The 21,274-nt window shown below is 56.4% G+C and overlaps 1 protein-coding gene across 3 annotated transcripts in view; it reads right to left on the reverse strand.

Annotated features, from left to right (window-relative positions):
• Positions 1 to 19,120, reverse strand: part of LOC140411557 (B-lymphocyte antigen CD20-like) — a 172,807-nt gene extending 153,687 nt beyond the window's left edge. For all 3 annotated transcript variants that reach the window (XM_072500640.1, XM_072500639.1, XM_072500638.1), the window contains exon 1: positions 18,994 to 19,120. The gene's annotated coding sequence lies outside the window, so the exon portion shown is untranslated. The remainder of the gene's footprint in view (positions 1 to 18,993) is intronic.
• Positions 19,121 to 21,274: the final 2,154 nt, after the last annotated feature.

The raw sequence follows: 21,274 nt of genomic DNA on the forward strand, positions 1-21,274 counted from the left end.
CTTACAACCCTCCCTATCTCTGTAACCTCCTCCAGCCCTACAACCCTCGCTATCTCTGTAACCCCCTCCAGCCTCTACAACCCTCCCTATCTCTGTAACCTCCTCCAGACCCTACAACCCTCCTTAGCTCTGTAACCTCCTCCAGCCCCTACAACCCTCCCTATCTCTGTAACCTCCTCCAGCCCCTACAACCCTCCCTATCTCTGTAACCTCCTCCAGGCCCTCCAACCCTCCCTATCTCTGTAAAGTCCTCCAACCCCTACATATCTCGGTAACCTCGTCCAGCCACTACAACCCTCCCTATCTCTGTAACCTCCTCCAGCCCCTACAACCCTCCCCATCTCTGTAACCTCTTCCAGCCCTTACAACCCTCCCTATCTCTGTAACCTCCTCCAGTCCCCACAACCCTCCCTATCTCTGTAACCTCCTCCAGCCCCTACAACCCTCCCTATCTGTGTAACATCCTCCAGCCCCTACAACCCTCGCTCTCTCTGTAACCTCCTCCAGTCCCTACAACCCTCCCTATCTCTGGAACCTCCTTCAGCTCCTACAACCCTCCCTATCTCTGTAACCTCCTCCAGCCCCTACAACCCTCCCTATCTCTGTAACCTCCTGCAGCTCCTACAACCCTCCCTATCTCTGTAGCCCCCGCCAGCCCCCCCTATCTCTGTAACTTCCTCCAGCCCCTACAATCCTCCCAATCTCTGTAACCTCCTCCAGCCCCTACAATCCTCCCTTTCTCTGTAACCTCCTCCAGTCCCTACAACCCTCCCTCTCCCTGTAACCTCCTCCAGCCCCTACAACCCTCCCTATCTCTGTAACCTCCTCCAGCCCCTATATCCGTCCCTATCTCTGTAACCTCCTCCAGCCCCTACAACCCTCCCCATCTCTGTAACCTCTTCCAGCCCTTACAACCCTCCCTATCTCTGTAACCTCCTCCAGCCCTACAACCCTCGCTATCTCTGTAACCCCCTCCAGCCTCTACAACCCTCCCTATCTCTGCAACCTCCTCCAGACCCTACAACCCTCCTTAGCTCTGTAACCTCCTCCAGCCCCTACAACCCTCCCTATCTCTGTAACCTCCTCCAGCCCCTACAACCCTCCCTATCTCTGTAACCTCCTCCAGGCCCTACAACCCTCCCTATCTCTGTAACCCCCGCCAGCCCCCCTATCTCTGTAACTTCCTCCAGCCCCTACAATCCTCCCTATCTCTGTAACCTCCTCCAGCCCCTACAATCCTCCCTTTCTCTGTAACCTCCTCCAGCCCCTCCAACCCTCCCTATCTCTGTAACCTCCTCCAGCCCCGACAACCCTCCCTATCTCTGTAACTCCCTCCAGTCCCCCCTATCTCTGTAACCTCCTCCAGCCCCTACGACCCTCACTTTCTCTGTAACCTCCTCCAGTCCCTACAACCCTCACTTTCTCTGTAACCTCCTCCAGCCCCTACAACCCTCCATCTCTCTGTAACCTCCTCCTGCCCCTACAACCCTCACTTTCTGTGTAACCTCCTCCTGCCCCTACACCCCCTCCCTATCTCTGTAACCTCCCCAGCCCCTACAACCCTCCCTATCTCTGTAACCTCCTCCTGCCCCTACACCCCTCCCTATCTCTGTAATCTCCTACAGCCCCTACCATCCTCCCTATCTCTGTAACCTCCTCCAGCTCCTACAACCCTCCCTATCTCTGTAACCTCCTCCAGCCCCTACAACCCTCCCTATCTCTGTAACCTCCTCAGTCCCTACAACCCTCCCTATCTCTGTAACCTCCTCCAGCCCCTACAACCCTCCCTATCTGTGTAACATCCTCCAGCCCCTACAACCCTCGCTCTCTCTGTAACCTCCTCCAGCCCCTACAACCCTCCCTATCTCTGTAACCTCCTCCAGCCCGTACAACCCTCCCTATCTCTGTAGCCCCCGCCAGCCCCCCCCTATCTCTGTAACTTCCTCCAGCCCGTACAATCCTCCCTATCTCTGTAACCTCCTCCAGCCCCTACAATCCTCCCTTTCTCTGTAACCTCCTCCAGCCCCTACAACCCTCCCTATCTCTGTAACCTCCTCCAGCCCCTACAACCCTCCCTATCTCTGTAGCCCCCGCCAGCCCCCCCTATCTCTGTAACTTCCTCCAGCCCCGACAACCCTCCCCATCTCTGTAACCTACTCCAGTCCCTACAACCCTCCCTATCTCTGTAACTTCCTCCAGCCCCCGACACCCCTTCCTATCGCTGTAACCTCCTCCAGCCCCTACAACCCTCCCTATCTCTGTAACCTCCTCCAGCCCCTACACCCCTCCCAATCTCTGTAACCTCCTCCAGCCCCCACACCCCCTCCCTATCTCTGTAACCTCCTCCAGCCCCTACAATCCTCCCTATCTCTGTAATCTCCTCCAGCCCCTACACCCCTCCCTATCTCTGTAACCTCCTCCAGTCCCTCCAACCCTCCCTATCTCTGTAACCTCCTCCAGCCCCTACAACCCTCCCTATCTCTGTAACCTCCTCCAGTCCCTACAACACTCCCTATCTCTGTAACCTCCTCCAGCCCCTACAACCCTCCCTATCTCTGTAACCTCCTCCAGCCCCTACAACCCTCCCTATCTCTGTAGCCCCCGCCAGCCCCCCCTATCTCTGTAACTTCCTCCAGCCCCTACAATCCTCCCTATCTCTGTAACCTCCTCCAGCCCCTACAATCCTCCCTTTCTCTGTAACCTCCTCCAGCCCCTACAACCCTCCCTATCTCTGTAACCTCCTCCAGCCCCTACAACCCTCCCTATCTCTGTAGCCCCCGCCAGCCCCCCCTATCTCTGTAACTTCCTCCAGCCCCTACAATCCTCCCTATCTCTGTAACCTCCTCCAGCCCCTACAATCCTCCCTTTCTCTGTAACCTCCTCCAGCCCCTACAACCCTCCCTATCTCTGTAACCTCCTCCAGCCCCTACAACCCTCCCTATCTCTGTAACCCCCTCCAGCCCCCCCTATCTCTGTAACTTCCTCCAGCCCCGACAACCCTCCCTATCTCTGTAACCTCCTCCAGCCCCTACAACCCTCACTTTCTCTGTAACCTCCTCCAGTCCCTACAACCCTCACTTTCTCTGTAACCTCCTCCAGCCTCTACAACCCTCCCTCTCTCTGTAACCTCCTCCAGCCCCGACAACCCTCCCTATCTCTGTAACCTCCTCCAGCCCCTACAACCCTCCCTATCTCTGTAGCCCCGCCAGCCCCCCCTATCTCTTTAACTTCCTCCAGCCCCTACAATCCTCCCTATCTCTGTAACCTCCTCCAGCCCCTACAACCCTCCCTATCTCTGTAACCCCCTCCAGCCCCCCCTATCTCTGTAACCTCCTCCAACCCCTACACCCCTTCATATCTCTGTAACCTCCTCCAGCCCCTACAACCCTCCCTATCTCTGTAACCTCCTCCAGCCCTTACAACCCTCCCTATCTCTGTAACCTCCTCCAGTCCCCACTACCCTCCCTAACTCTGTAACCTCCTCCAGCCCCTACAACCCTCCCTATCTCTGTAACCTCCTTCAGCTCCTACAACCCTCCCTATCTCTGTAACCTCCTCCAGCCCCTACAACCCTCCCTATCTCTGTAACCTCCTGCAGCTCCTACAACCCTCCCTATCACTGTAGCCCCCGCCAGCCCCCCTATCTCTGTAACTTCCTCCAGCCCCTACAATCCTCCCTATCTCTGTAACCTCCTCCAGCCCCTACAATCCTCCCTTTCTCTGTAACCTCCTCCAGTCCCTACAACTCTCCCTCTCTCTGTAACCTCCTCCAGCCCCTACAACCCTCCCTATCTCTGTAACCTCCTCCAGCCCCTACATCCCTCCCTATCTCTGTAACCTCCTCCAGCCCCTACAACCCTCCCTATCTCTGTAACATCCTCCAGCCCCTACAACTCTCCCTATCTCTGTAACCTCCTCCAGCCCCTACAACCCTCGCTATCTCTGTAACCTCCTCCAGCCCCCAACACCCCTCCCTATCTCTGTAACCTCCTCCAGCCCCTACAACCCTCCCTATCTCTGTAACCTCCTCCAGCCCTACAACCCTCGCTATCTCTGTAACACCCTCCAGCCTCTACAACCCTCCCTATCTCTGTAACCCCCGCCAGCCCCCCTATCTCTGTAACTTCCTCCAGCCCCTACAATCCTCCCTATCTCTGTAACCTCCTCCAGCCCCTACAATCCTCCCTTTCTCTGTAACCTCCTCCAGCCCCTACAACCCTCCCTATCTCTGTAACCTCCTCCAGCCCCGACAACCCTCCCTATCTCTGTAACTCCCTCCAGTCCCCCCTATCTCTGTAACTTCCTCCAGCCCCTACAACCCTCCCTATCTCTGTAACCTCCTCCAGCCCCTACAACCCTCACTTTCTCTGTAACCTCCTCCAGTCCCTACAACCCTCACTTTCTCTGTAACCTCCACCAGCCCCTACAATCCTCCCTCTCTCTGTAACCTCCTCCAGCCCATACAACCCTCCCTCTCTCTGTAACCTCCTCCAGCCCCTACAACCCTCCCTATCTCTGTAGCCCCGCCAGCCCCCCCGATCTCTTTAACTTCCTCCAGCCCCTACAATCCTCCCTATCTCTGTAACCTCCTCCAGCCCCTACAACCCTCCCTATCTCTGTAACCCCCTCCAGCCCCCCTATCTCTGTAACCTCCTCCAGCCCCTACAACCCTCCCTATCTCTGTAACCTCCTCCAGCCCCGACAGCACTCCCTATCTCTGTAACCTCCTCCAGCCCCGACAACCCTCCCCATCTCTGTAACCTACTCCAGTTCCTACAACCCTCCCTATCTCTGTAACCTCCTCCAGCCCCTACACCCCCTCCCTATCTCTGTAACCTCCTCCAGCCCCTACAATGCTCCCTATCTCTGTAACCTCCTCCAGCCCCTCCAACCCTCCCTATCTCTGTAACCTCCTCCAGCCCCTACACCCCTCCATATCTCGGTAACCTCCTCCAGCCCCTACAACCCTTCCTATCTCTGTAACCTCCTCCAGCCCCTACAACCCTCCCTATCTCTGTAGCCCCGCCAGCCCCCCCTATCTCTTTAACTTCCTCCAGCCCCTACAATCCTCCCTATCTCTGTAACCTCCTCCAGCCCCTACAACCCTCCCTATCTCTGTAACCCCCTCCAGCCCCCCCTATCTCTGTAACCTCCTCCAACCCCTACACCCCTCCATATCTCTGTAACCTCCTCCAGCCCCTACAACCCTCCCTATCTCTGTAACCTCCTCCAGTCCCTCCAACCCTCCCTATCTCTGTAACCTCCTCCAGTCCCCACAACCCTCCCTATCTCTGTAACCTCCTCCAGCCCCTACAACCCTCCCACTCTGTGTAACATCCTCCAGCCCCTACAACCCTCGCTCTCTCTGTAACCTCCTCCAGCCCCTACAACCCTCCCTATCTCTGTAACCTCCTCCAGTCCCTCCAACCCTCCCTATCTCTGTAACCTCCTCCAGTCCCCACAACCCTCCCTATCTCTGTAACCTCCTCCAGCCCCTACAACCCTCCCACTCTGTGTAACATCCTCCAGCCCCTACAACCCTCGCTCTCTCTGTAACCTCCTCCAGTCCCTACAACCCTCCCTATCTCTGTAACCTCCTTCAGCTCCTACAACCCTCCCTATCTCTGTAACCTCCTCCAGCCCCTACAACCCTCCCTATCTCTGTAACCTCCTGTAGCTCCTACAACCCTCCCTATCTCTGTAGCCCCCGCCAGCCCCCCTATCTCTGTAACTTCCTCCAGCCCCTACAATCCTCCCTATCTCTGTAACCTCCTCCAGCCCCTACAATCCTCCCTTTCTCTGTAACCTCCTCCAGTCCCTACAACCCTCCCTCTCTCTGTAACCTCCTCCAGCCCCTACACCCCTCCCTATCTCTGTAACCTCCTCCAGCCCCTACATCCCTCCCTATCTCTGTAACCTCCTCCAGCCCCTACAACCCTCCCTATCTCTGTAACATCCTCCAGCCCCTACAACTCTCCCTATCTCTGTAACCTCCTCCAGCCCCTACAACCCTCGCTATCTCTGTAACCTCCTCCAGCCCCCAACACCCCTCCCTATCTCTGTAACCTCCTCCAGCCCTACAACCCTCGCTATCTCTGTAACCCCCTCCAGCCTCTACAACCCTCCCTACCTCTGTAACCTCCTTCAGCTCCTACAACCCTCCCTATCTCTGTAACCTCCTCCAGCCCCTACAACCCTCCCTATCTCTGTAACCTCCTGTAGCTCCTACAACCCTCCCTATCTCTGTAGCCCCCGCCAGCCCCCCTATCTCTGTAACTTCCTCCAGCCCCTACAATCCTCCCTATCTCTGTAACCTCCTCCAGCCCCTACAATCCTCCCTTTCTCTGTAACCTCCTCCAGTCCCTACAACCCTCCCTCTCTCTGTAACCTCCTCCAGCCCCTACACCCCTCCCTATCTCTGTAACCTCCTCCAGCCCCTACATCCCTCCCTATCTCTGTAACCTCCTCCAGCCCCTACAACCCTCCCTATCTCTGTAACATCCTCCAGCCCCTACAACTCTCCCTATCTCTGTAACCTCCTCCAGCCCCTACAACCCTCGCTATCTCTGTAACCTCCTCCAGCCCCCAACACCCCTCCCTATCTCTGTAACCTCCTCCAGCCCTACAACCCTCGCTATCTCTGTAACCCCCTCCAGCCTCTACAACCCTCCCTATCTCTGTAACCTCCTCCAGCCCCTACAACCCTCCTTATCTCTGTAACCTCCTCCAGCCCCTACAACCCTCCCTATCTCTGTAACCTCCTCCAGCCCCTACAACCCTCCCTATCTCTGTAACCTCCTCCAGCCCCTACAACCCTCCCTATCTCTGTAACCCCCGCCAGCCCCCCTATCTCTGTAACTTCCTCCAGCCCCTACAATCCTCCCTATCTCTGTAACCTCCTCCAGCCCCTACAATCCTCCCTTTCTCTGTAACCTCCTCCAGCCCCTACAACCCTCCCTATCTCTGTAACCTCCTCCAGCCCCGACAACCCTCCCTATCTCTGTAACTCCCTCCAGTCCCCCCTATCTCTGTAACCTCCTCCAGCCCCTACAACCCTCACTTTCTCTGTAACCTCCTCCAGTCCCTACAACCCTCACTTTCTCTGTAACCTCCTCCAGCCCCTACAACCCTCCCTCTCTCTGTAACCTCCTCCAGCCCCTACAACCCTCCCTATCTCTGTAACCTCCTCCAGCCCCTACAACCCTCCCTATCTCTGTAGCCCCGCCAGCCCCCCCTATCTCTTTAACTTCCTCCAGCCCCTACAATCCTCCCTATCTCTGTAACCTCCTCCAGCCCCTACAACCCTCACTATCTCTGTAACCCCCTCCAGCCCCCCCTATCTCTGTAACCTCCTCCAGCCCCTACAACTCTCCCTATCTCTGTAACCTCCTCCAGCCCCGACAGCACTCCCTATCTCTGTAACCTCCTCCAGCCCCGACAACCCTCCCCATCTCTGTAACCTACTCCAGTTCCTACAACCCTCCCTATCTCTGTAACCTCCTCCAGCCCCTACACCCCCTCCCTATCTCTGTAACCTCCTCCAGCCCCTACAATGCTCCCTATCTCTGTAACCTCCTCCAGCCCCTACAACCCTCCCTATCTCTGTAACCTCCTCCAGTCCCTCCAACCCTCCCTATCTCTGTAACCTCCTCCAGCCCCTACAACCCTCCCTATCTCTGTAACCTCCTCCAGTCCCTCCAACCCTCCCTATCTCTGTAAAGTCCTCCAACCCCTACACCCCTCCATATCTCGGTAACCTCCTCCAGCCACTACAACCCTCCCTATCTCTGTAACCTCCTCCAGCCCCTACAACCCTCCCCATCTCTGTAACCTCTTCCAGCCCTTACAACCCTCCCTATCTCTGTAACCTCCTCCAGTCCCCACAACCCTCCCTATCTCTGTAACCTCCTCCAGCCCCTACAACCCTCCCTATCTGTGTAACATCCTCCAGCCCCTACAACCCTCGCTCTCTCTGTAACCTCCTCCAGTCCCTACAACCCTCCCAATCTCTGTAACCTCCTTCAGCTCCTACAACCCTCCCTATCTCTGTAACCTCCTCCAGCCCCTACAACCCTCCCTATCTCTGTAACCTCCTGCAGCTCCTACAACCCTCCCTATCTCTGTAGCCCCCGCCAGCCCCCCCTATCTCTGTAACTTCCTCCAGCCCCTACAATCCTCCCCATCTCTGTAACCTCCTCCAGCCCCTATATCCGTCCCTATCTCTGTAACCTCCTCCAGCCCCTACAACCCTCCCCATCTCTGTAACCTCTTCCAGCCCTTACAACCCTCCCTATCTCTGTAACCTCCTCCAGCCCTACAACCCTCGCTATCTCTGTAACCCCCTCCAGCCTCTACAACCCTCCCTACCTCTGTAACCTCCTCCAGACCCTACAACCCTCCTTAGCTCTGTAACCTCCTCCAGCCCCTACAACCCTCCCTATCTCTGTAACCTCCTCCAGCCCCTACAACCCTCCCTATCTCTGTAACCTCCTCCAGCCCCTACAACCCTCCCTATCTCTGTAACCCCCGCCAGCCCCCCTATCTCTGTAACTTCCTCCAGCCCCTACAATCCTCCCTATCTCTGTAACCTCCTCCAGCCCCTACAATCCTCCCTTTCTCTGTAACCTCCTCCAGCCCCTCCAACCCTCCCTATCTCTGTAACCTCCTCCAGCCCCGACAACCCTCCCTATCTCTGTAACTCCCTCCAGTCCCCCCTATCTCTGTAACCTCCTCCAGCCCCTACGACCCTCACTTTCTCTGTAACCTCCTCCAGCCCCTACAACCCTCCCTATCTCTGTAACCTCCTCCAGCCCCGACAGCACTCCCTATCTCTGTAACCTCCTCCAGCCCCGACAACCCTCCCCATCTCTGTAACGTACTCCAGTTCCTACAACCCTCCCTATCTCTGTAACTTCCTCCAGCCCCCGACACCCCTTCCTATCGCTGTAACCTCCTCCAGCCCCTACAACCCTCCCTATCTCTGTAACCTCCTCCAGCCCCTACACCCCTCCCAATCTCTGTAACCTCCTCCAGCCCCCACACCCCCTCCCTATCTCTGTAACCTCCTCCAGCCCCTACAATCCTCCCTATCTCTGTAATCTCCTCCAGCCCCTACACCCCTCCCTATCTCTGTAACCTCCTCCAGTCCCTCCAACCCTCCCTATCTCTGTAACCTCCTCCAGCCCCTACAACCCTCCCTATCTCTGTAACCTCCTCCAGTCCCTACAACACTCCCTATCTCTGTAACCTCCTCCAGCCCCTACAACCCTCCCTATCTCTGTAACCTCTTCCAGCCCTTACAACCCTCCCTATCTCTGTAACCTCCTCCAGTCCCCACAACCCTCCCTATCTCGTTAACCTCCTCCAGCCCCTACAACCCTCCCTATCTGTGTAACAGCCTCCAGCCCCTACAACCCTCGCTCTCTCTGTAACCTCCTCCAGTCCCTACAACCCTTCCTATCTCTGTAACCTCCTTCAGCTCCTACAACCCTCCCTATCTCTGTAACCTCCTCCAGCCCCTACAACCCTCCCAATCTCTGTAACCTCCTGCAGACCCTACAACCCTCCCTATCTCTGTAGCCCCCGCCAGCCCCCCCTATCTCTGTAACTTCCTCCAGCCCCTACAATCCTCCCTATCTCTGTAACCTCCTCCAGCCCCTACAATCCTCCCTTTCTCTGTAACCTCCTCCAGTCCCTACAACCCTCCCTCTCTCTGTAACCTCCTCCAGCCCCTACAACCCTCACTTTCTCTGTAATCTCCTCCAGTCCCTACAACCCTCCCTATCTCTGTAACCTCCTCCAGCCCCGACAACACTCCCTATCTCTGTAACCTCCTCCAGCCCCGACAACCCTCCCTATCTCTGTAACCTCCTCCAGTTCCTACAACCCTCCCTATCTCTGTAACTTCCTCCAGCCCCCGACACCCCTCCCTATCGCTGTAACCTCCTCCAGCCCCTACAATCCTCCCTATCTCTGTAACCTCCTCCAGCCCCTACAATCCTCCCTTTCTCTGTAACCTCCTCCAGCCCCTACAACCCTCCCTATCTCTGTAACCTCCTCCAGCCCCTACAACCCTCCCTATCTCTGTAACCCCCTCCAGCCCCCCCCTATCTCTGTAACTTCCTCCAGCCCCTACAACCCTCCCCATCTCTGTAACCTCCTCCAGCCCCTACAACCCTCCCTATCTCTGTAACCTCCTCCAGCCCCGACAGCACTCCCTATCTCTGTAACCTCCTCCAGCCCCGACAACCCTCCCCATCTCTGTAACCTACTCCAGTTCCTACAACCCTCCCTATCTCTGTAACTTCCTCCAGCCCCCGACACCCCTTCCTATCGCTGTAACCTCCTCCAGCCCCTACAACCCTCCCTATCTCTGTAACCTCCTCCAGCCCCTACACCCCTCCCAATCTCTGTAACCTCCTCCAGCCCCCACACCCCCTCCCTATCTCTGTAACCTCCTCCAGCCCCTACAATCCTCCCTATCTCTGTAATCTCCTCCAGCCCCTACACCCCTCCCTATCTCTGTAACCTCCTCCAGTCCCTCCAACCCTCCCTATCTCTGTAACCTCCTCCAGCCCCTACAACCCTCCCTATCTCTGTAACCTCCTCCAGTCCCCACAACCCTCCCTATCTCTGTAACCTCTTCCAGCCCTTACAACCCTCCCTATCTCTGTAACCTCCTCCAGTCCCCACAACCCTCCCTATCTCGTTAACCTCCTCCAGCCCCTACAACCCTCCCTATCTGTGTAACAGCCTCCAGCCCCTACAACCCTCGCTCTCTCTGTAACCTCCTCCAGTCCCTACAACCCTTCCTATCTCTGTAACCTCCTTCAGCTCCTACAACCCTCCCTATCTCTGTAACCTCCTCCAGCCCCTACAACCCTCCCAATCTCTGTAACCTCCTGCAGACCCTACAACCCTCCCTATCTCTGTAGCCCCCGCCAGCCCCCCCTATCTCTGTAGCCCCCGCCAGCCCCCCCTATCTCTGTAACTTCCTCCAGCCCCTACAATCCTCCCTATCTCTGTAACCTCCTCCAGCCCCTACAATCCTCCCTTTCTCTGTAACCTCCTCCAGTCCCTACAACCCTCCCTCTCTCTGTAACCTCCTCCAGCCCCTACAACCCTCACTTTCTCTGTAATCTCCTCCAGTCCCTACAACCCTCCCTATCTCTGTAACCTCCTCCAGCCCCGACAACACTCCCTATCTCTGTAACCTCCTCCAGCCCCGACAACCCTCCCTATCTCTGTAACCTCCTCCAGTTCCTACAACCCTCCCTATCTCTGTAACTTCCTCCAGCCCCCGACACCCCTCCCTATCGCTGTAACCTCCTCCAGCCCCTACATCCCGCCCTATCTCTGTAACCTCCTCCAGCCAGTACAACCCTCCCTATCTCTGTAACCTCCTCCAGCCCCTACAACTCTCCCTATCTCTGTAACCTCCTCCAGCCCCTACTATCGTCGCTATCTCTGTAACCTCCTCCAGCCCCCAACACCCCTCCCTATCTCTGTAACCTCCTCCAGCCCCTACAACCCTCCCTATCTCTGTAACCTCCTCCAGCCCTACAACCCTCGCTATCTCTGTAACCCCCTCCAGCCCCTACAACCCTCCCTATCTCTGTAACCTCCTCCAGCCCCTACAACCCTCCCTATCTCTGTAACCTCCTCCAGCCCTCCAACCCTCGCTATCTCTGTAACCCCCTCCAGACCCTACAACCCTCCCTATCTCTGTAACCTCCTCCAGCCCCTACAACCCTCCCTATCTCTGTAACCTCCTCCAGCCCCTACAACCCTCCCTATCTCTGTAATCTCTGCCAGTCCCGACAACCCTCCCTATCTCTGTAATCTCTGCCAGTCCCGACAACCCTCGCTATCTCTGCCAGTCCGAGAACCCTCCCCATCTCTGTAACCTCCTCCCATCCCTACAACCCTCCCTATCTCTGTAATCTCTGCCAGTCCCGACAACCCTCCCTATCTCTGTAACCTCCTCCCATCCCTACAACCCTCCCATTAAGACACTCACTCTTTGACCAAGCTCTTGATCACTTGCTTTGATATCTATTTAGCAAGCAAACTCTCGTGTAAAATAATTGCTGCGAGAGCTCTTGGGTCTTTTCACTTCAACGGCACTTTCATAACACTTCCCAACAAATTGGAAAATATCCCACGTATTCCCTGGCCACAAAAAGTCAGACAAATGCAACCCGACCAATGACCACCCCATCAGTCTGCTCTCGATCATCATCAAAGAGCTGAATGTGTCGTCCGGAGATCGATCAAGCAGCACTTACACAGCAATAACCCGAAGGTGGTCGGTGAAATTCAAATGATTCCTTTTTCACGACCAACCAGTGAGGCTATACACAATTGCTGCTGCATTTCAAGCAGAGGCTCTGATATCAAGAGGCTAGTTACAGGAGATCAGGGCCACCCGTAAGAAATCATTGTATAATATATTTCTAAACGCCAAAGGAATTTATTCACTATCTCACTCTCAAGTAAGGAAAGCTCCACTCTGAGCTTCCTGGGTTTACAAACACAAGGCAGCAAATGTCTTTAACCCAAGCATGGAAATAGAAGATTGGTGAACCGAAGTGAGGGAGGGTGGGCGGCGGCACCGGCACAGTGGGCTGGCACTGCTGCCTCACAGCGGCAGGCACCCGGGTTCGATTCTGGCCTCGGGTGACTGTGTGGAGTTTGTATTTTCTCCCCGTGCGTCCGTGGGTTTCCTTCGGGCGTTCCGGTTCCCTCCCACGGTCCAAAGATGTGCAGGTTAGGTAGATTGGCCATGATAGATTGTCCCTTAGTGACCAAAGATGTACAGGTTGGGTGGATTGGCCGTGTTAAATTGTCCCTTAGTGTCCAAAGATGTGCAGGTTAGGTGGATTGGCCGTGTTAAATTGTCCCTTAGTGTCCAAAGATGTACAGGTTAGGTGGATTGGCCTTGTTAAACTGTCCCTTAGTGTCCAAAGATGTACAGGTTAGATGAATTGGCCGTGTTAAATTGTCCCTTAGTATCCAAAGATGTACAGGTTAGGTGGATTGGCAGTGTTAAATTGTCCTTTAGTGTCCAAAGATGTACAGGTTAGATGAATTGGCCGTGTTAAATTGTCCCTTAGTATCCAAAGATGTACAGGTTAGGTGGATTGGCCGTGTTAAATTGTCCTTTAGTGTCCAAAGATGTACAGGTTAGGTGGGTTGGCCTTGTTAAACTGTCCCTTAGTGTCCAAAGATGTACAGGTTAGATGAATTGGCCGTGTTAAATTGTCCCTTAGTATCCAAAGATGTACAGGTTAGGTGGATTGGCAGTGTTAAATTGTCCTTTAGTGTCCAAAGATGTACAGGTTAGATGAATTGGCCGTGTTAAATTGTCCCTTAGTATCCAAAGATGTACAGGTTAGGTGGATTGGCCGTGTTAAATTGTCCTTTAGTGTCCAAAGATGTACAGGTTAGGTGGGTTGGCCTTGTTAAACTGTCCCTTAGTGTCCAAAGATGTACAGGTTAGATGAATTGGCCGTGTTAAATTGTCCCTTAGTATCCAAAGATGTACAGGTTAGGTGGATTGGCAGTGTTAAATTGTCCTTTAGTGTCCAAAGATGTACAGGTTAGATGAATTGGCCGTGTTAAATTGTCCCTTAGTATCCAAAGATGTACAGGTTAGGTGGATTGGCCGTGTTAAATTGTCCTTTAGTGTCCAAAGATGTCCAGGTTAGGTGGGTTGGCCTTGTTAAACTGTCCCTTAGTGTCCAAAGATGTACAGGTTAGATGAATTGGCCGTGTTAAATTGTCCCTTAGTATCCAAAGATGTACAGGTTAGGTGGATTGGCAGTGTTAAATTGTCCTTTAGTGTCCAAAGATGTACAGGTTAGATGAATTGGCCGTGTTAAATTGTCCCTTAGTATCAAAAGATGTACAGGTTAGGTGGATTGGCCGTGTTAAATTGTCTCTTAGTGTCCAAAGAATTGCAGGTTAGGTGGATTGGCCATATTAAATTGTCCCTTCGTGTCCAAAGATGTACAGGTTAGATGAATTGGCTGTGGTAAATTGTCCCTTAGTGTCCAAAGATGTACAGGTTAGGTGGATTGGCCGTGTTAAATTGTCCCTTGGTGTCCAAAGATGTACAGGTTAGGTGGATTGGCCGTGTTAAATTGTCCTTGAGTGTCCAAAGATGTACAGGTTAGGTGGATTGGCCGTGTTAAATTGGCCCTTAGTGTCCAAAGATGTACAGGTTAGGTGGATTGGCCGTGTTAAATTGTCCCTTAGTGTCCAAAGATGTACAGGTTAGATGAATTGGCCATGTTAAATTGTCCCTTAGTATCCAAAGATGTACAGGTTAGGTGGATTGGCAGTGTTAAATTGTCCTTTAGTGTCCAAAGATGTACAGGTTAGATGAATTGGCCGTGTTAAATTGTCCCTTAGTATCCAAAGATGTACAGGTTAGGTGGATTGGCCGTGTTAAATTGTCCTTTAGTGTCCAAAGATGTCCAGGTTGGATGAATTGGCCGTGTTAAATTGTCCCTTAGTATCAAAAGATGTACAGGTTAGGTGGATTGGCCGTGTTAAATTGTCTCTTACTGTCCAAAGAATTGCAGGTTAGGTGGATTGGCCATATTAAATTGTCCCTTCGTGTCCAAAGATGTACAGGTTAGATGAATTGGCTGTGTTAAATTGTCCCTTAGTGTCCAAAGATGTACAGGTTAGGTGGATTGGCCGTGTTAAATTGTCCCTTATAGTGTCCAAAGATGTACAGGTTGGGTGGATTGGCCATGTTAAATTGTCCCTTAGTGTCCAAAGATGTACAGGTTGGGTGGATTGACCGTGTTAAATTGTCCCTTAGTGCCCAAAGATGTGCAAGTTGAGTGGGGTTCTGATGTTGAGGCAGGGAGCGGGACTGGGTAGGGTGCTCTTTCGGAGGGTGCAGACTCGATTGGCCACATGGCCTCCTTCTGCACTGGCAGAGGAATTATTTTCCAACCCAACTGTTGGAAGGTTAAACAGGACGTCCTCAGGAGCAATGAGCCAAAAATGACCTAATGGCCTTCTGACAGACAAGGGAGCGATTACCTCGAGAATCTTGGATTCACCTAGCCAATGGACAGCTGAATACAGCAAACTCCTATCGTTGGTGGAGGTTCTGTTCCTGTGAAATCACGCGAAGAGTGAAATTGCAATCGGTGAGCATACGTTAGAATGGGAAAATTTAGATAGATTCCAGCCATTGGCAAAAAGGAAAAGAGGCAATAAAAATTATGTTCCTAAGTAAACTCAGGACAATTCTATTGCGGATACTCCTAAAAACAAGAACAATGGCAAACTTTTCAACTGCAGAATAGTATGAATTACAGTAGATACTATCCAGGAGAGTGGAGGTAGAGGGAGTGGGCAGTCTGGAAGGTGCAGGCGTTATTCTGGGTGAAAGCAACAATGTGATTGTCGACTGCTTCGAATTTTGCTTTTGAGTTTTGTAAAGTTCTCAGTGAGGAGCAAGGGCAGTGTCAATAGCTTTGCAAATGGTAATGCTTCTCTTCACGCTTGTACCATGGTCTGTTTTGTATTTTTCAAATCTTCAGCCGATCTTATGAGATCTGCTGTCACCTTGGTTGTGATTTGAGCCTATTTCGGCTCTTCATCCTGCCACTGTTTAGGTCCGTTAAGTTTCATCAGTTCAACCAATGTTTCAGTGGAGTGTTCCTCATGATCACAGTCTTCAAAAACCCTCCCCCACCCCACCTCCTCCAACATGTTCTGCCAAGACAATAATCCTCGTCACTTCTGCATCCACATCGAGGAACTCTGGAGAAACATTTCCAGCCTCAGAATAAACATTTCCAGCAGGTATTTATGGCTGAAGCTTTAACTTTCTGGGTGGTTCTCTGCGAGAAAGTGCATTGGACTTTGAAAAGCAGGTTCCTTCCCCGGAGACCTCTGGCAGAAAGCAACTGGCAAACCATTTTTCAAATAAGTCTGCTGTAACAGGCATTGCTGTTGGCTTTCCAAAAGGGCTGGCGGATGAGGTTTAGTTTTCCTTTTCTCCAGCCTCTCTGCCCACTCCTCCAGCCTCTCTGCCCACTCCTCCAGCCTCTCTGCCCACTCCAGTCTCTCTGCCCGCTCCTCCAGTCTCGCTGCCCGCTCCTCCAACCTCTCTGCCCACTCCTCCAGTCTCTCTGCCCAGACCTCCAGCCTCTCTGCCCGCTCCTCCAGCCTCTCTGCCCGCTCCTCCAGCCTCTCTGCCCGCTCCTCCAGCCTCTCTGCCCGCTCCTCCAGCCTCCCTGCCCACTCCTCCAGCCTCTCTGCCCACTCCTCCAGCCTCCCTGCCCACTCCTCCAGCCTCCCTGCCCACTCCTCCAGCCTCCCTGCCCACTCCTCCAGCCTCCCTGCCCACTCCTCCAGCCTCACTGCCCACTCCTCCAGCCTCTCTGCCCACTCCTCCAGCCTCTCTGCCCACTCCTCCAGCCTCTCTGCCCACTCCTCCAGCCTCTCTGCCCACTCCTCCAGCCTCTCTGCCCACTCCTCCAGCCTCTCTGCCCAGAGAACGTCTCCCTGCCCACTCCTCCAGCCTCTGCCCACTCCTCCGGCCTCCCTGCCCACTCCTCCAGCCTCCCTGCCCACTCCTCCAGCCTCCCTGCCCACTCCTCCAGCCTCCCTGCCCACTCCTCCAGCCTCCCTGCCCACTCCTCCAGCCTCCCTGCCCACTCCTCCAGCCTCCCTGCCCACTCCTCCAGCCTCTCTGCCCACTCCTCCAGCCTCTCTGCCCACTCCTCCAGCCTCTCTGCCCACTCCTCCAGCCTCTCTGCCCACTCCTCCAGCCTCTCTGCCCACTCCTCCAGCCTCTCTGCCCACTCCTCCAGCCTCTCTGCCCACTCCTCCAGCCTCTCTGCCCACTCCTCCAGCCTCTCTGCCCACTCCTCCAGCCTCTCTGCCCACTCCTCCAGCCTCTCTGCCCACTCCTCCAGCCTCTCTGCCCACTCCTCCAGCCTCTCTGCCCACTCCTCCAGCCTCTCTGCCCACTCCTCCAGCCTCTCTGCCCACTCCTCCAGCCTCTCTGCCCACTCCTCCAGCCTCTCTGCCCACTCCTCCAGCCTCTCTGCCCACTCCTCCAGCCTCTGCCCACTCCTCCAGCCTCTGCCCACTCCTCCAGCCTCTCTGTCCAGACCTCCCTCCCCACCCCTCCAGCATGGTAACAGGCGGGACAGCACGATAGCAATGGGCAGCACAGTAGCAATGGGCAGCACGTTAGCAGGTGGGCAGCACAGTAGCACAGTGGTTAGCACTGTTGCTTCACAGTACCAGGGTCCCAGGTACTATTCCCAGCTTGGGTCACTGTCTGCGCTGAGTCTGGACGTCCTCCCCGTGTCTGTGTGGGTTTCCTCCGGGTGCTCCGGTTTCCTCCCACAGTCCAAAGATGTACAGGTTAGGTGGACTGGCCATGATAAATTGCCCTTAGTATTCCAAAAAAAGGTTAGGTGGGGTTACTGAGTTACGGGGAGATAGGGTGGAGGCATAGGGTGCTCTTTCCAAGTGCCGGTGCAGACTCGATGGGCTGAATGGCCTCCTTCTGCACTGTAAATTGTGTGATTCATCGGTCAGCAAATGTGATTTGTGGACTGGATTCAAGCTACACTCTTTTCACAATCAGCCAGTGTGTACTCCCCCCTTCCTGGCCTCTCCTCTCTCTGCCTTTCCCCTCCATCTACTATATTTCTGTCTCCCCACTTTTCTCACACCCTATTCTTGTCCCCTTTTCTAATCCACTCCCCACCCTTGGTAATTTTTCACCTTTCCTGCACTTCTCTTATCATCTATTCCTTTCCAATCCTTCTTTATTATTTTCTCCTTGTCCTGCAAACTCCTATCCCTCGCTGCTGTCCCGTGCCTATGTTTTTTTCTATCCACACCTCCATCAACTCTCTCTCCATCCAATTCCTCTCCATCTCCTCCCGCCTCCCCTTCTCTGTTTGCTGCTTTTCCATCCCCACTCCTTTTCTCAAACTTTCTCTCCATTGCCCCGTTCTCATGCTTTCCTTCACCTACCACACTCTATCCTTCCCGCTTACCTAGTAACAATGTTAATCGAGTTTCCTAAAACCAACTAACCCCAAAATCCTAACCCTTTTCCTCATTTCCAACAGCCAAACGTCAAGTGTTATCCTAACCCCCACACCTCTAATCCCTTCTCCCTGATCTTTAACATTTCCACCAACCCCTGATCTGGTACTCCTCACTGCATCATGGAATCCCTGCAGTGTAGAAGGAGGCTGTTCGGCCCATCTAGTCTGCGCCGACTCTCGACCCATTTCCACGCCTTATCCCCATAACTCCACCTAACCTGCACGTCTTTGGACTGGGGGAGGAGACCCACTCAGACATGGGGAGAAAGTGCAAACTCCAGTCACCCAAGGCCAGAATTCAACCTAGGTCCCTGCCACTACGGGGCAGCAGTGATAACCACTGTGCCACCCTGCCATCCTAAACCCATGACCTTTTGACCTTAACCACTACATCCCTGACCTCTTGACCTAAACTATCCTACGACCTCTTGACCTAAATAACCCTATCCTTGACCTCTTGCCCAAACCACCCTTTCCTTGACCTCTTGACCTAAACCACCTCACCCTTGACCTCTTGAACTAAACCACTCTATTCCTATTCCCAGCAGGCATTGTGACGTTCTTATTGTGACGTTTCCCATTGTGACGTTGTTCATTGTGACGTGTCTCACTGTGACGTTTCCCATTGTGACGTTGCCAGGCAGCTTCGGCCTCATCGGCGGTGAGGTCATCTGACAGTGTGACGCGGCCGCTCAGTGGGGAGGGGAAAGATGGGGGTGGGGAGGAGGCGGTTAGTCGACACTGGTTAAAGCGGAGCTTCGCCCCTCACCCTGCCGGCCAACATCAGCCCGCTCTCGCCTTCCACCCCCTGGTGTTGCTTCGCCGGCTTCCCCAGCCGCTCTCAGCCAATAGTCACTCTCAGCCAATCCCTGCCCCACGCCTTTCTCACCTTTGCCGTCTGTTGTTCCGCCGCCGCTGCCCTCGCGCCTGCGCAGTCGATTCGGCCCCGCCCACGTGCCGCGCTTTTCTTTTAAACCCGGAGCCCGCGCGGCCCGCGTTCTAAACCGCCAGGCGGCACGTGGTGGGGACGTGGCCGCGTCATAGGGGCGGGGTCGAGCCAGCGCTGCAGGTGGCGGAGGCGGGGTGGAGTAACGGGCGGGGCTCAGTCAGCGTGGCACGTGGTGGAGGCGGGGCCGAGTCATAGGGGCGGGGCCGAGTCGGCGCGACACGTGGCGGAGGCGGGGCCGAGTCAGCGTGGCGGAGGCGGGGCCGAGTAACAGGGGCGGGGCCCAGTCAGCGTGGCACGTGGTGGGGGCGGGGCCGGGTTTCGCGCCTTCCCCTCCACTCCCCCGACCCTCCCCAGACCATCCTCCCCCTGAACCTCCCCCAATCCCCCCTGACCCTACTCCCCCCGACCTTCCCCCCTGACCCTCCTCCCCACGACCCTCCCCCACTGACCCTCCTCCCCACGACCCTCCCCCACTGACCCTCCTCCCCCCGACCCTCCTCCCCCCGACCCTCCCCCACTGACCCTCCTCCCCACGACCCTCCTCCCCCCGACCCTCCCCCACTGACCCTCCTCCCCACGACCCTCCCCCACTGACCCTCCTCCCCTGACCCTCCCCCACTGACCCTCCTCCCCACGACCCTCCCCCACTGACCTTCCTCCCCACGACCCTCCCCCACTGACCCTCCTCCCCCCGACCCTCCTCCCCCCGACCCTCCCCCACTGACCCTCCTCCCCACGACCCTCCCCCACTGACCCTCCTCCCCCGACCCTCCCCCACTGACCCTCCTCCCCCCGACCCTCCCCCACTGACCCTCCTCCCCACGACCCTCCCCCACTGACCCTCCTCCCCACGACCCTCCCCCACTGACCCTCCTCCCCCCGACCCTCCCCCACTGACCCTCCTCCCCCTGACCCTCCTCCCCCCGACCCTCCCCCACTGACCCTCCCCCACTGACCCTCCTCCCCCCGACCCTCCCCCAATCCCCCTGACCCTCCTCCCCCGACCCTCCCCCAATCCCCCTGACCCTCCTCCCCCCGACCCTCCCCCCGACCCTCCCCCAATCCCCCTGACCCTCCTCCCCCGACCCTCCCCCAATCCCCCTGACCCTCCTCCCCCGACCCTCCCCCAATCCCCCTGACCCTCCTCCCCCCGACCCTCCCCCCGACCCTCCCCCAATCCCCCTGACCCTCCTCCCCCGACCCTCCCCCAATCCCCCTGACCCTCCTCCCCCCGACCCTCCCCCACTCCGCCCTGACCCTCCTCCCCCCGACCCTCCCCCACTCCCCCTGACCCTCCTCCCCCCGACCCTCCCCCACACCCTCCCCCCCCGACCCTCCCCCACACCCTCCCCCACACCCTCCCCCACACCCCCTGACCCTCCTCCCCCTGACCCTCCTCCCCCTGACCCTCCCCCAACCCCCTGACCCTCCTCCCCCCGACCCTCCTCCCCACTCCCCCCGACCCTCCTCCCCACTCCCCCGACCCTCCTCCCCACTCCCCCCGACCCTCCTCCCCACTCCCCCCGACCCTCCTCCACTCCCCCGACCCTCCTCCACTCCCCCCGACCCTCCTCCACTCCCCCCGACCCTCCCCCACTCCGCCCTGACCCTCCTCCCCCCGACCCTCCCCCCACTCCCCCTGACCCTCCTCCCCCCGACCCTCCCCCACAGCCTCCCCCCGACCCTCCCCCACAGCCTCCCCCCGACCCTCCCCCACAGCCTCCCCCCGACCCTCCCCCACAGCCTCCCCCACACCCCCTGACCCTCCTCCCCCTGACCCTTCCCCACTCCCCCTGACCCTCCCCCACTCCCCCTGACCCTCCCCCACTCCCCCTGACCCTCCTCCCCCCGACCCTCCCCCACACCCTCCCCCACACCCCCTGACCCTCCTCCCCCCGACCCTCCTCCCCCCGACCCTCCTCCCCACTGACCCTCCTCCACTGACCCTCCTCCCCCTGACCCTCCCCCACTGACCCTCCCCCACTCCCCCCGACCCTCCCCCACTGACCCTCCCCCACTCCCCCCGACCCTCCCCCACTGACCCTCCCCCACTCCCCCCGACCCTCCCCCACTGACACTCCCCCCGACCCTCCCCCACTGACCCTCCCCCACTCCCCCCGACCCTCCCCCACTGACACTCCCCCCGACCCTCCCCCACTGACCCTCCCCCACTCCCCCCAACCCTCCCCCACTCCCCCCGACCCTCCCCCACTCCCCCCGA

This window comes from Scyliorhinus torazame, chromosome 4 (genome assembly GCF_047496885.1).
Source record: "Scyliorhinus torazame isolate Kashiwa2021f chromosome 4, sScyTor2.1, whole genome shotgun sequence".
Lineage (NCBI taxonomy): Eukaryota > Metazoa > Chordata > Chondrichthyes > Carcharhiniformes > Scyliorhinidae > Scyliorhinus > Scyliorhinus torazame.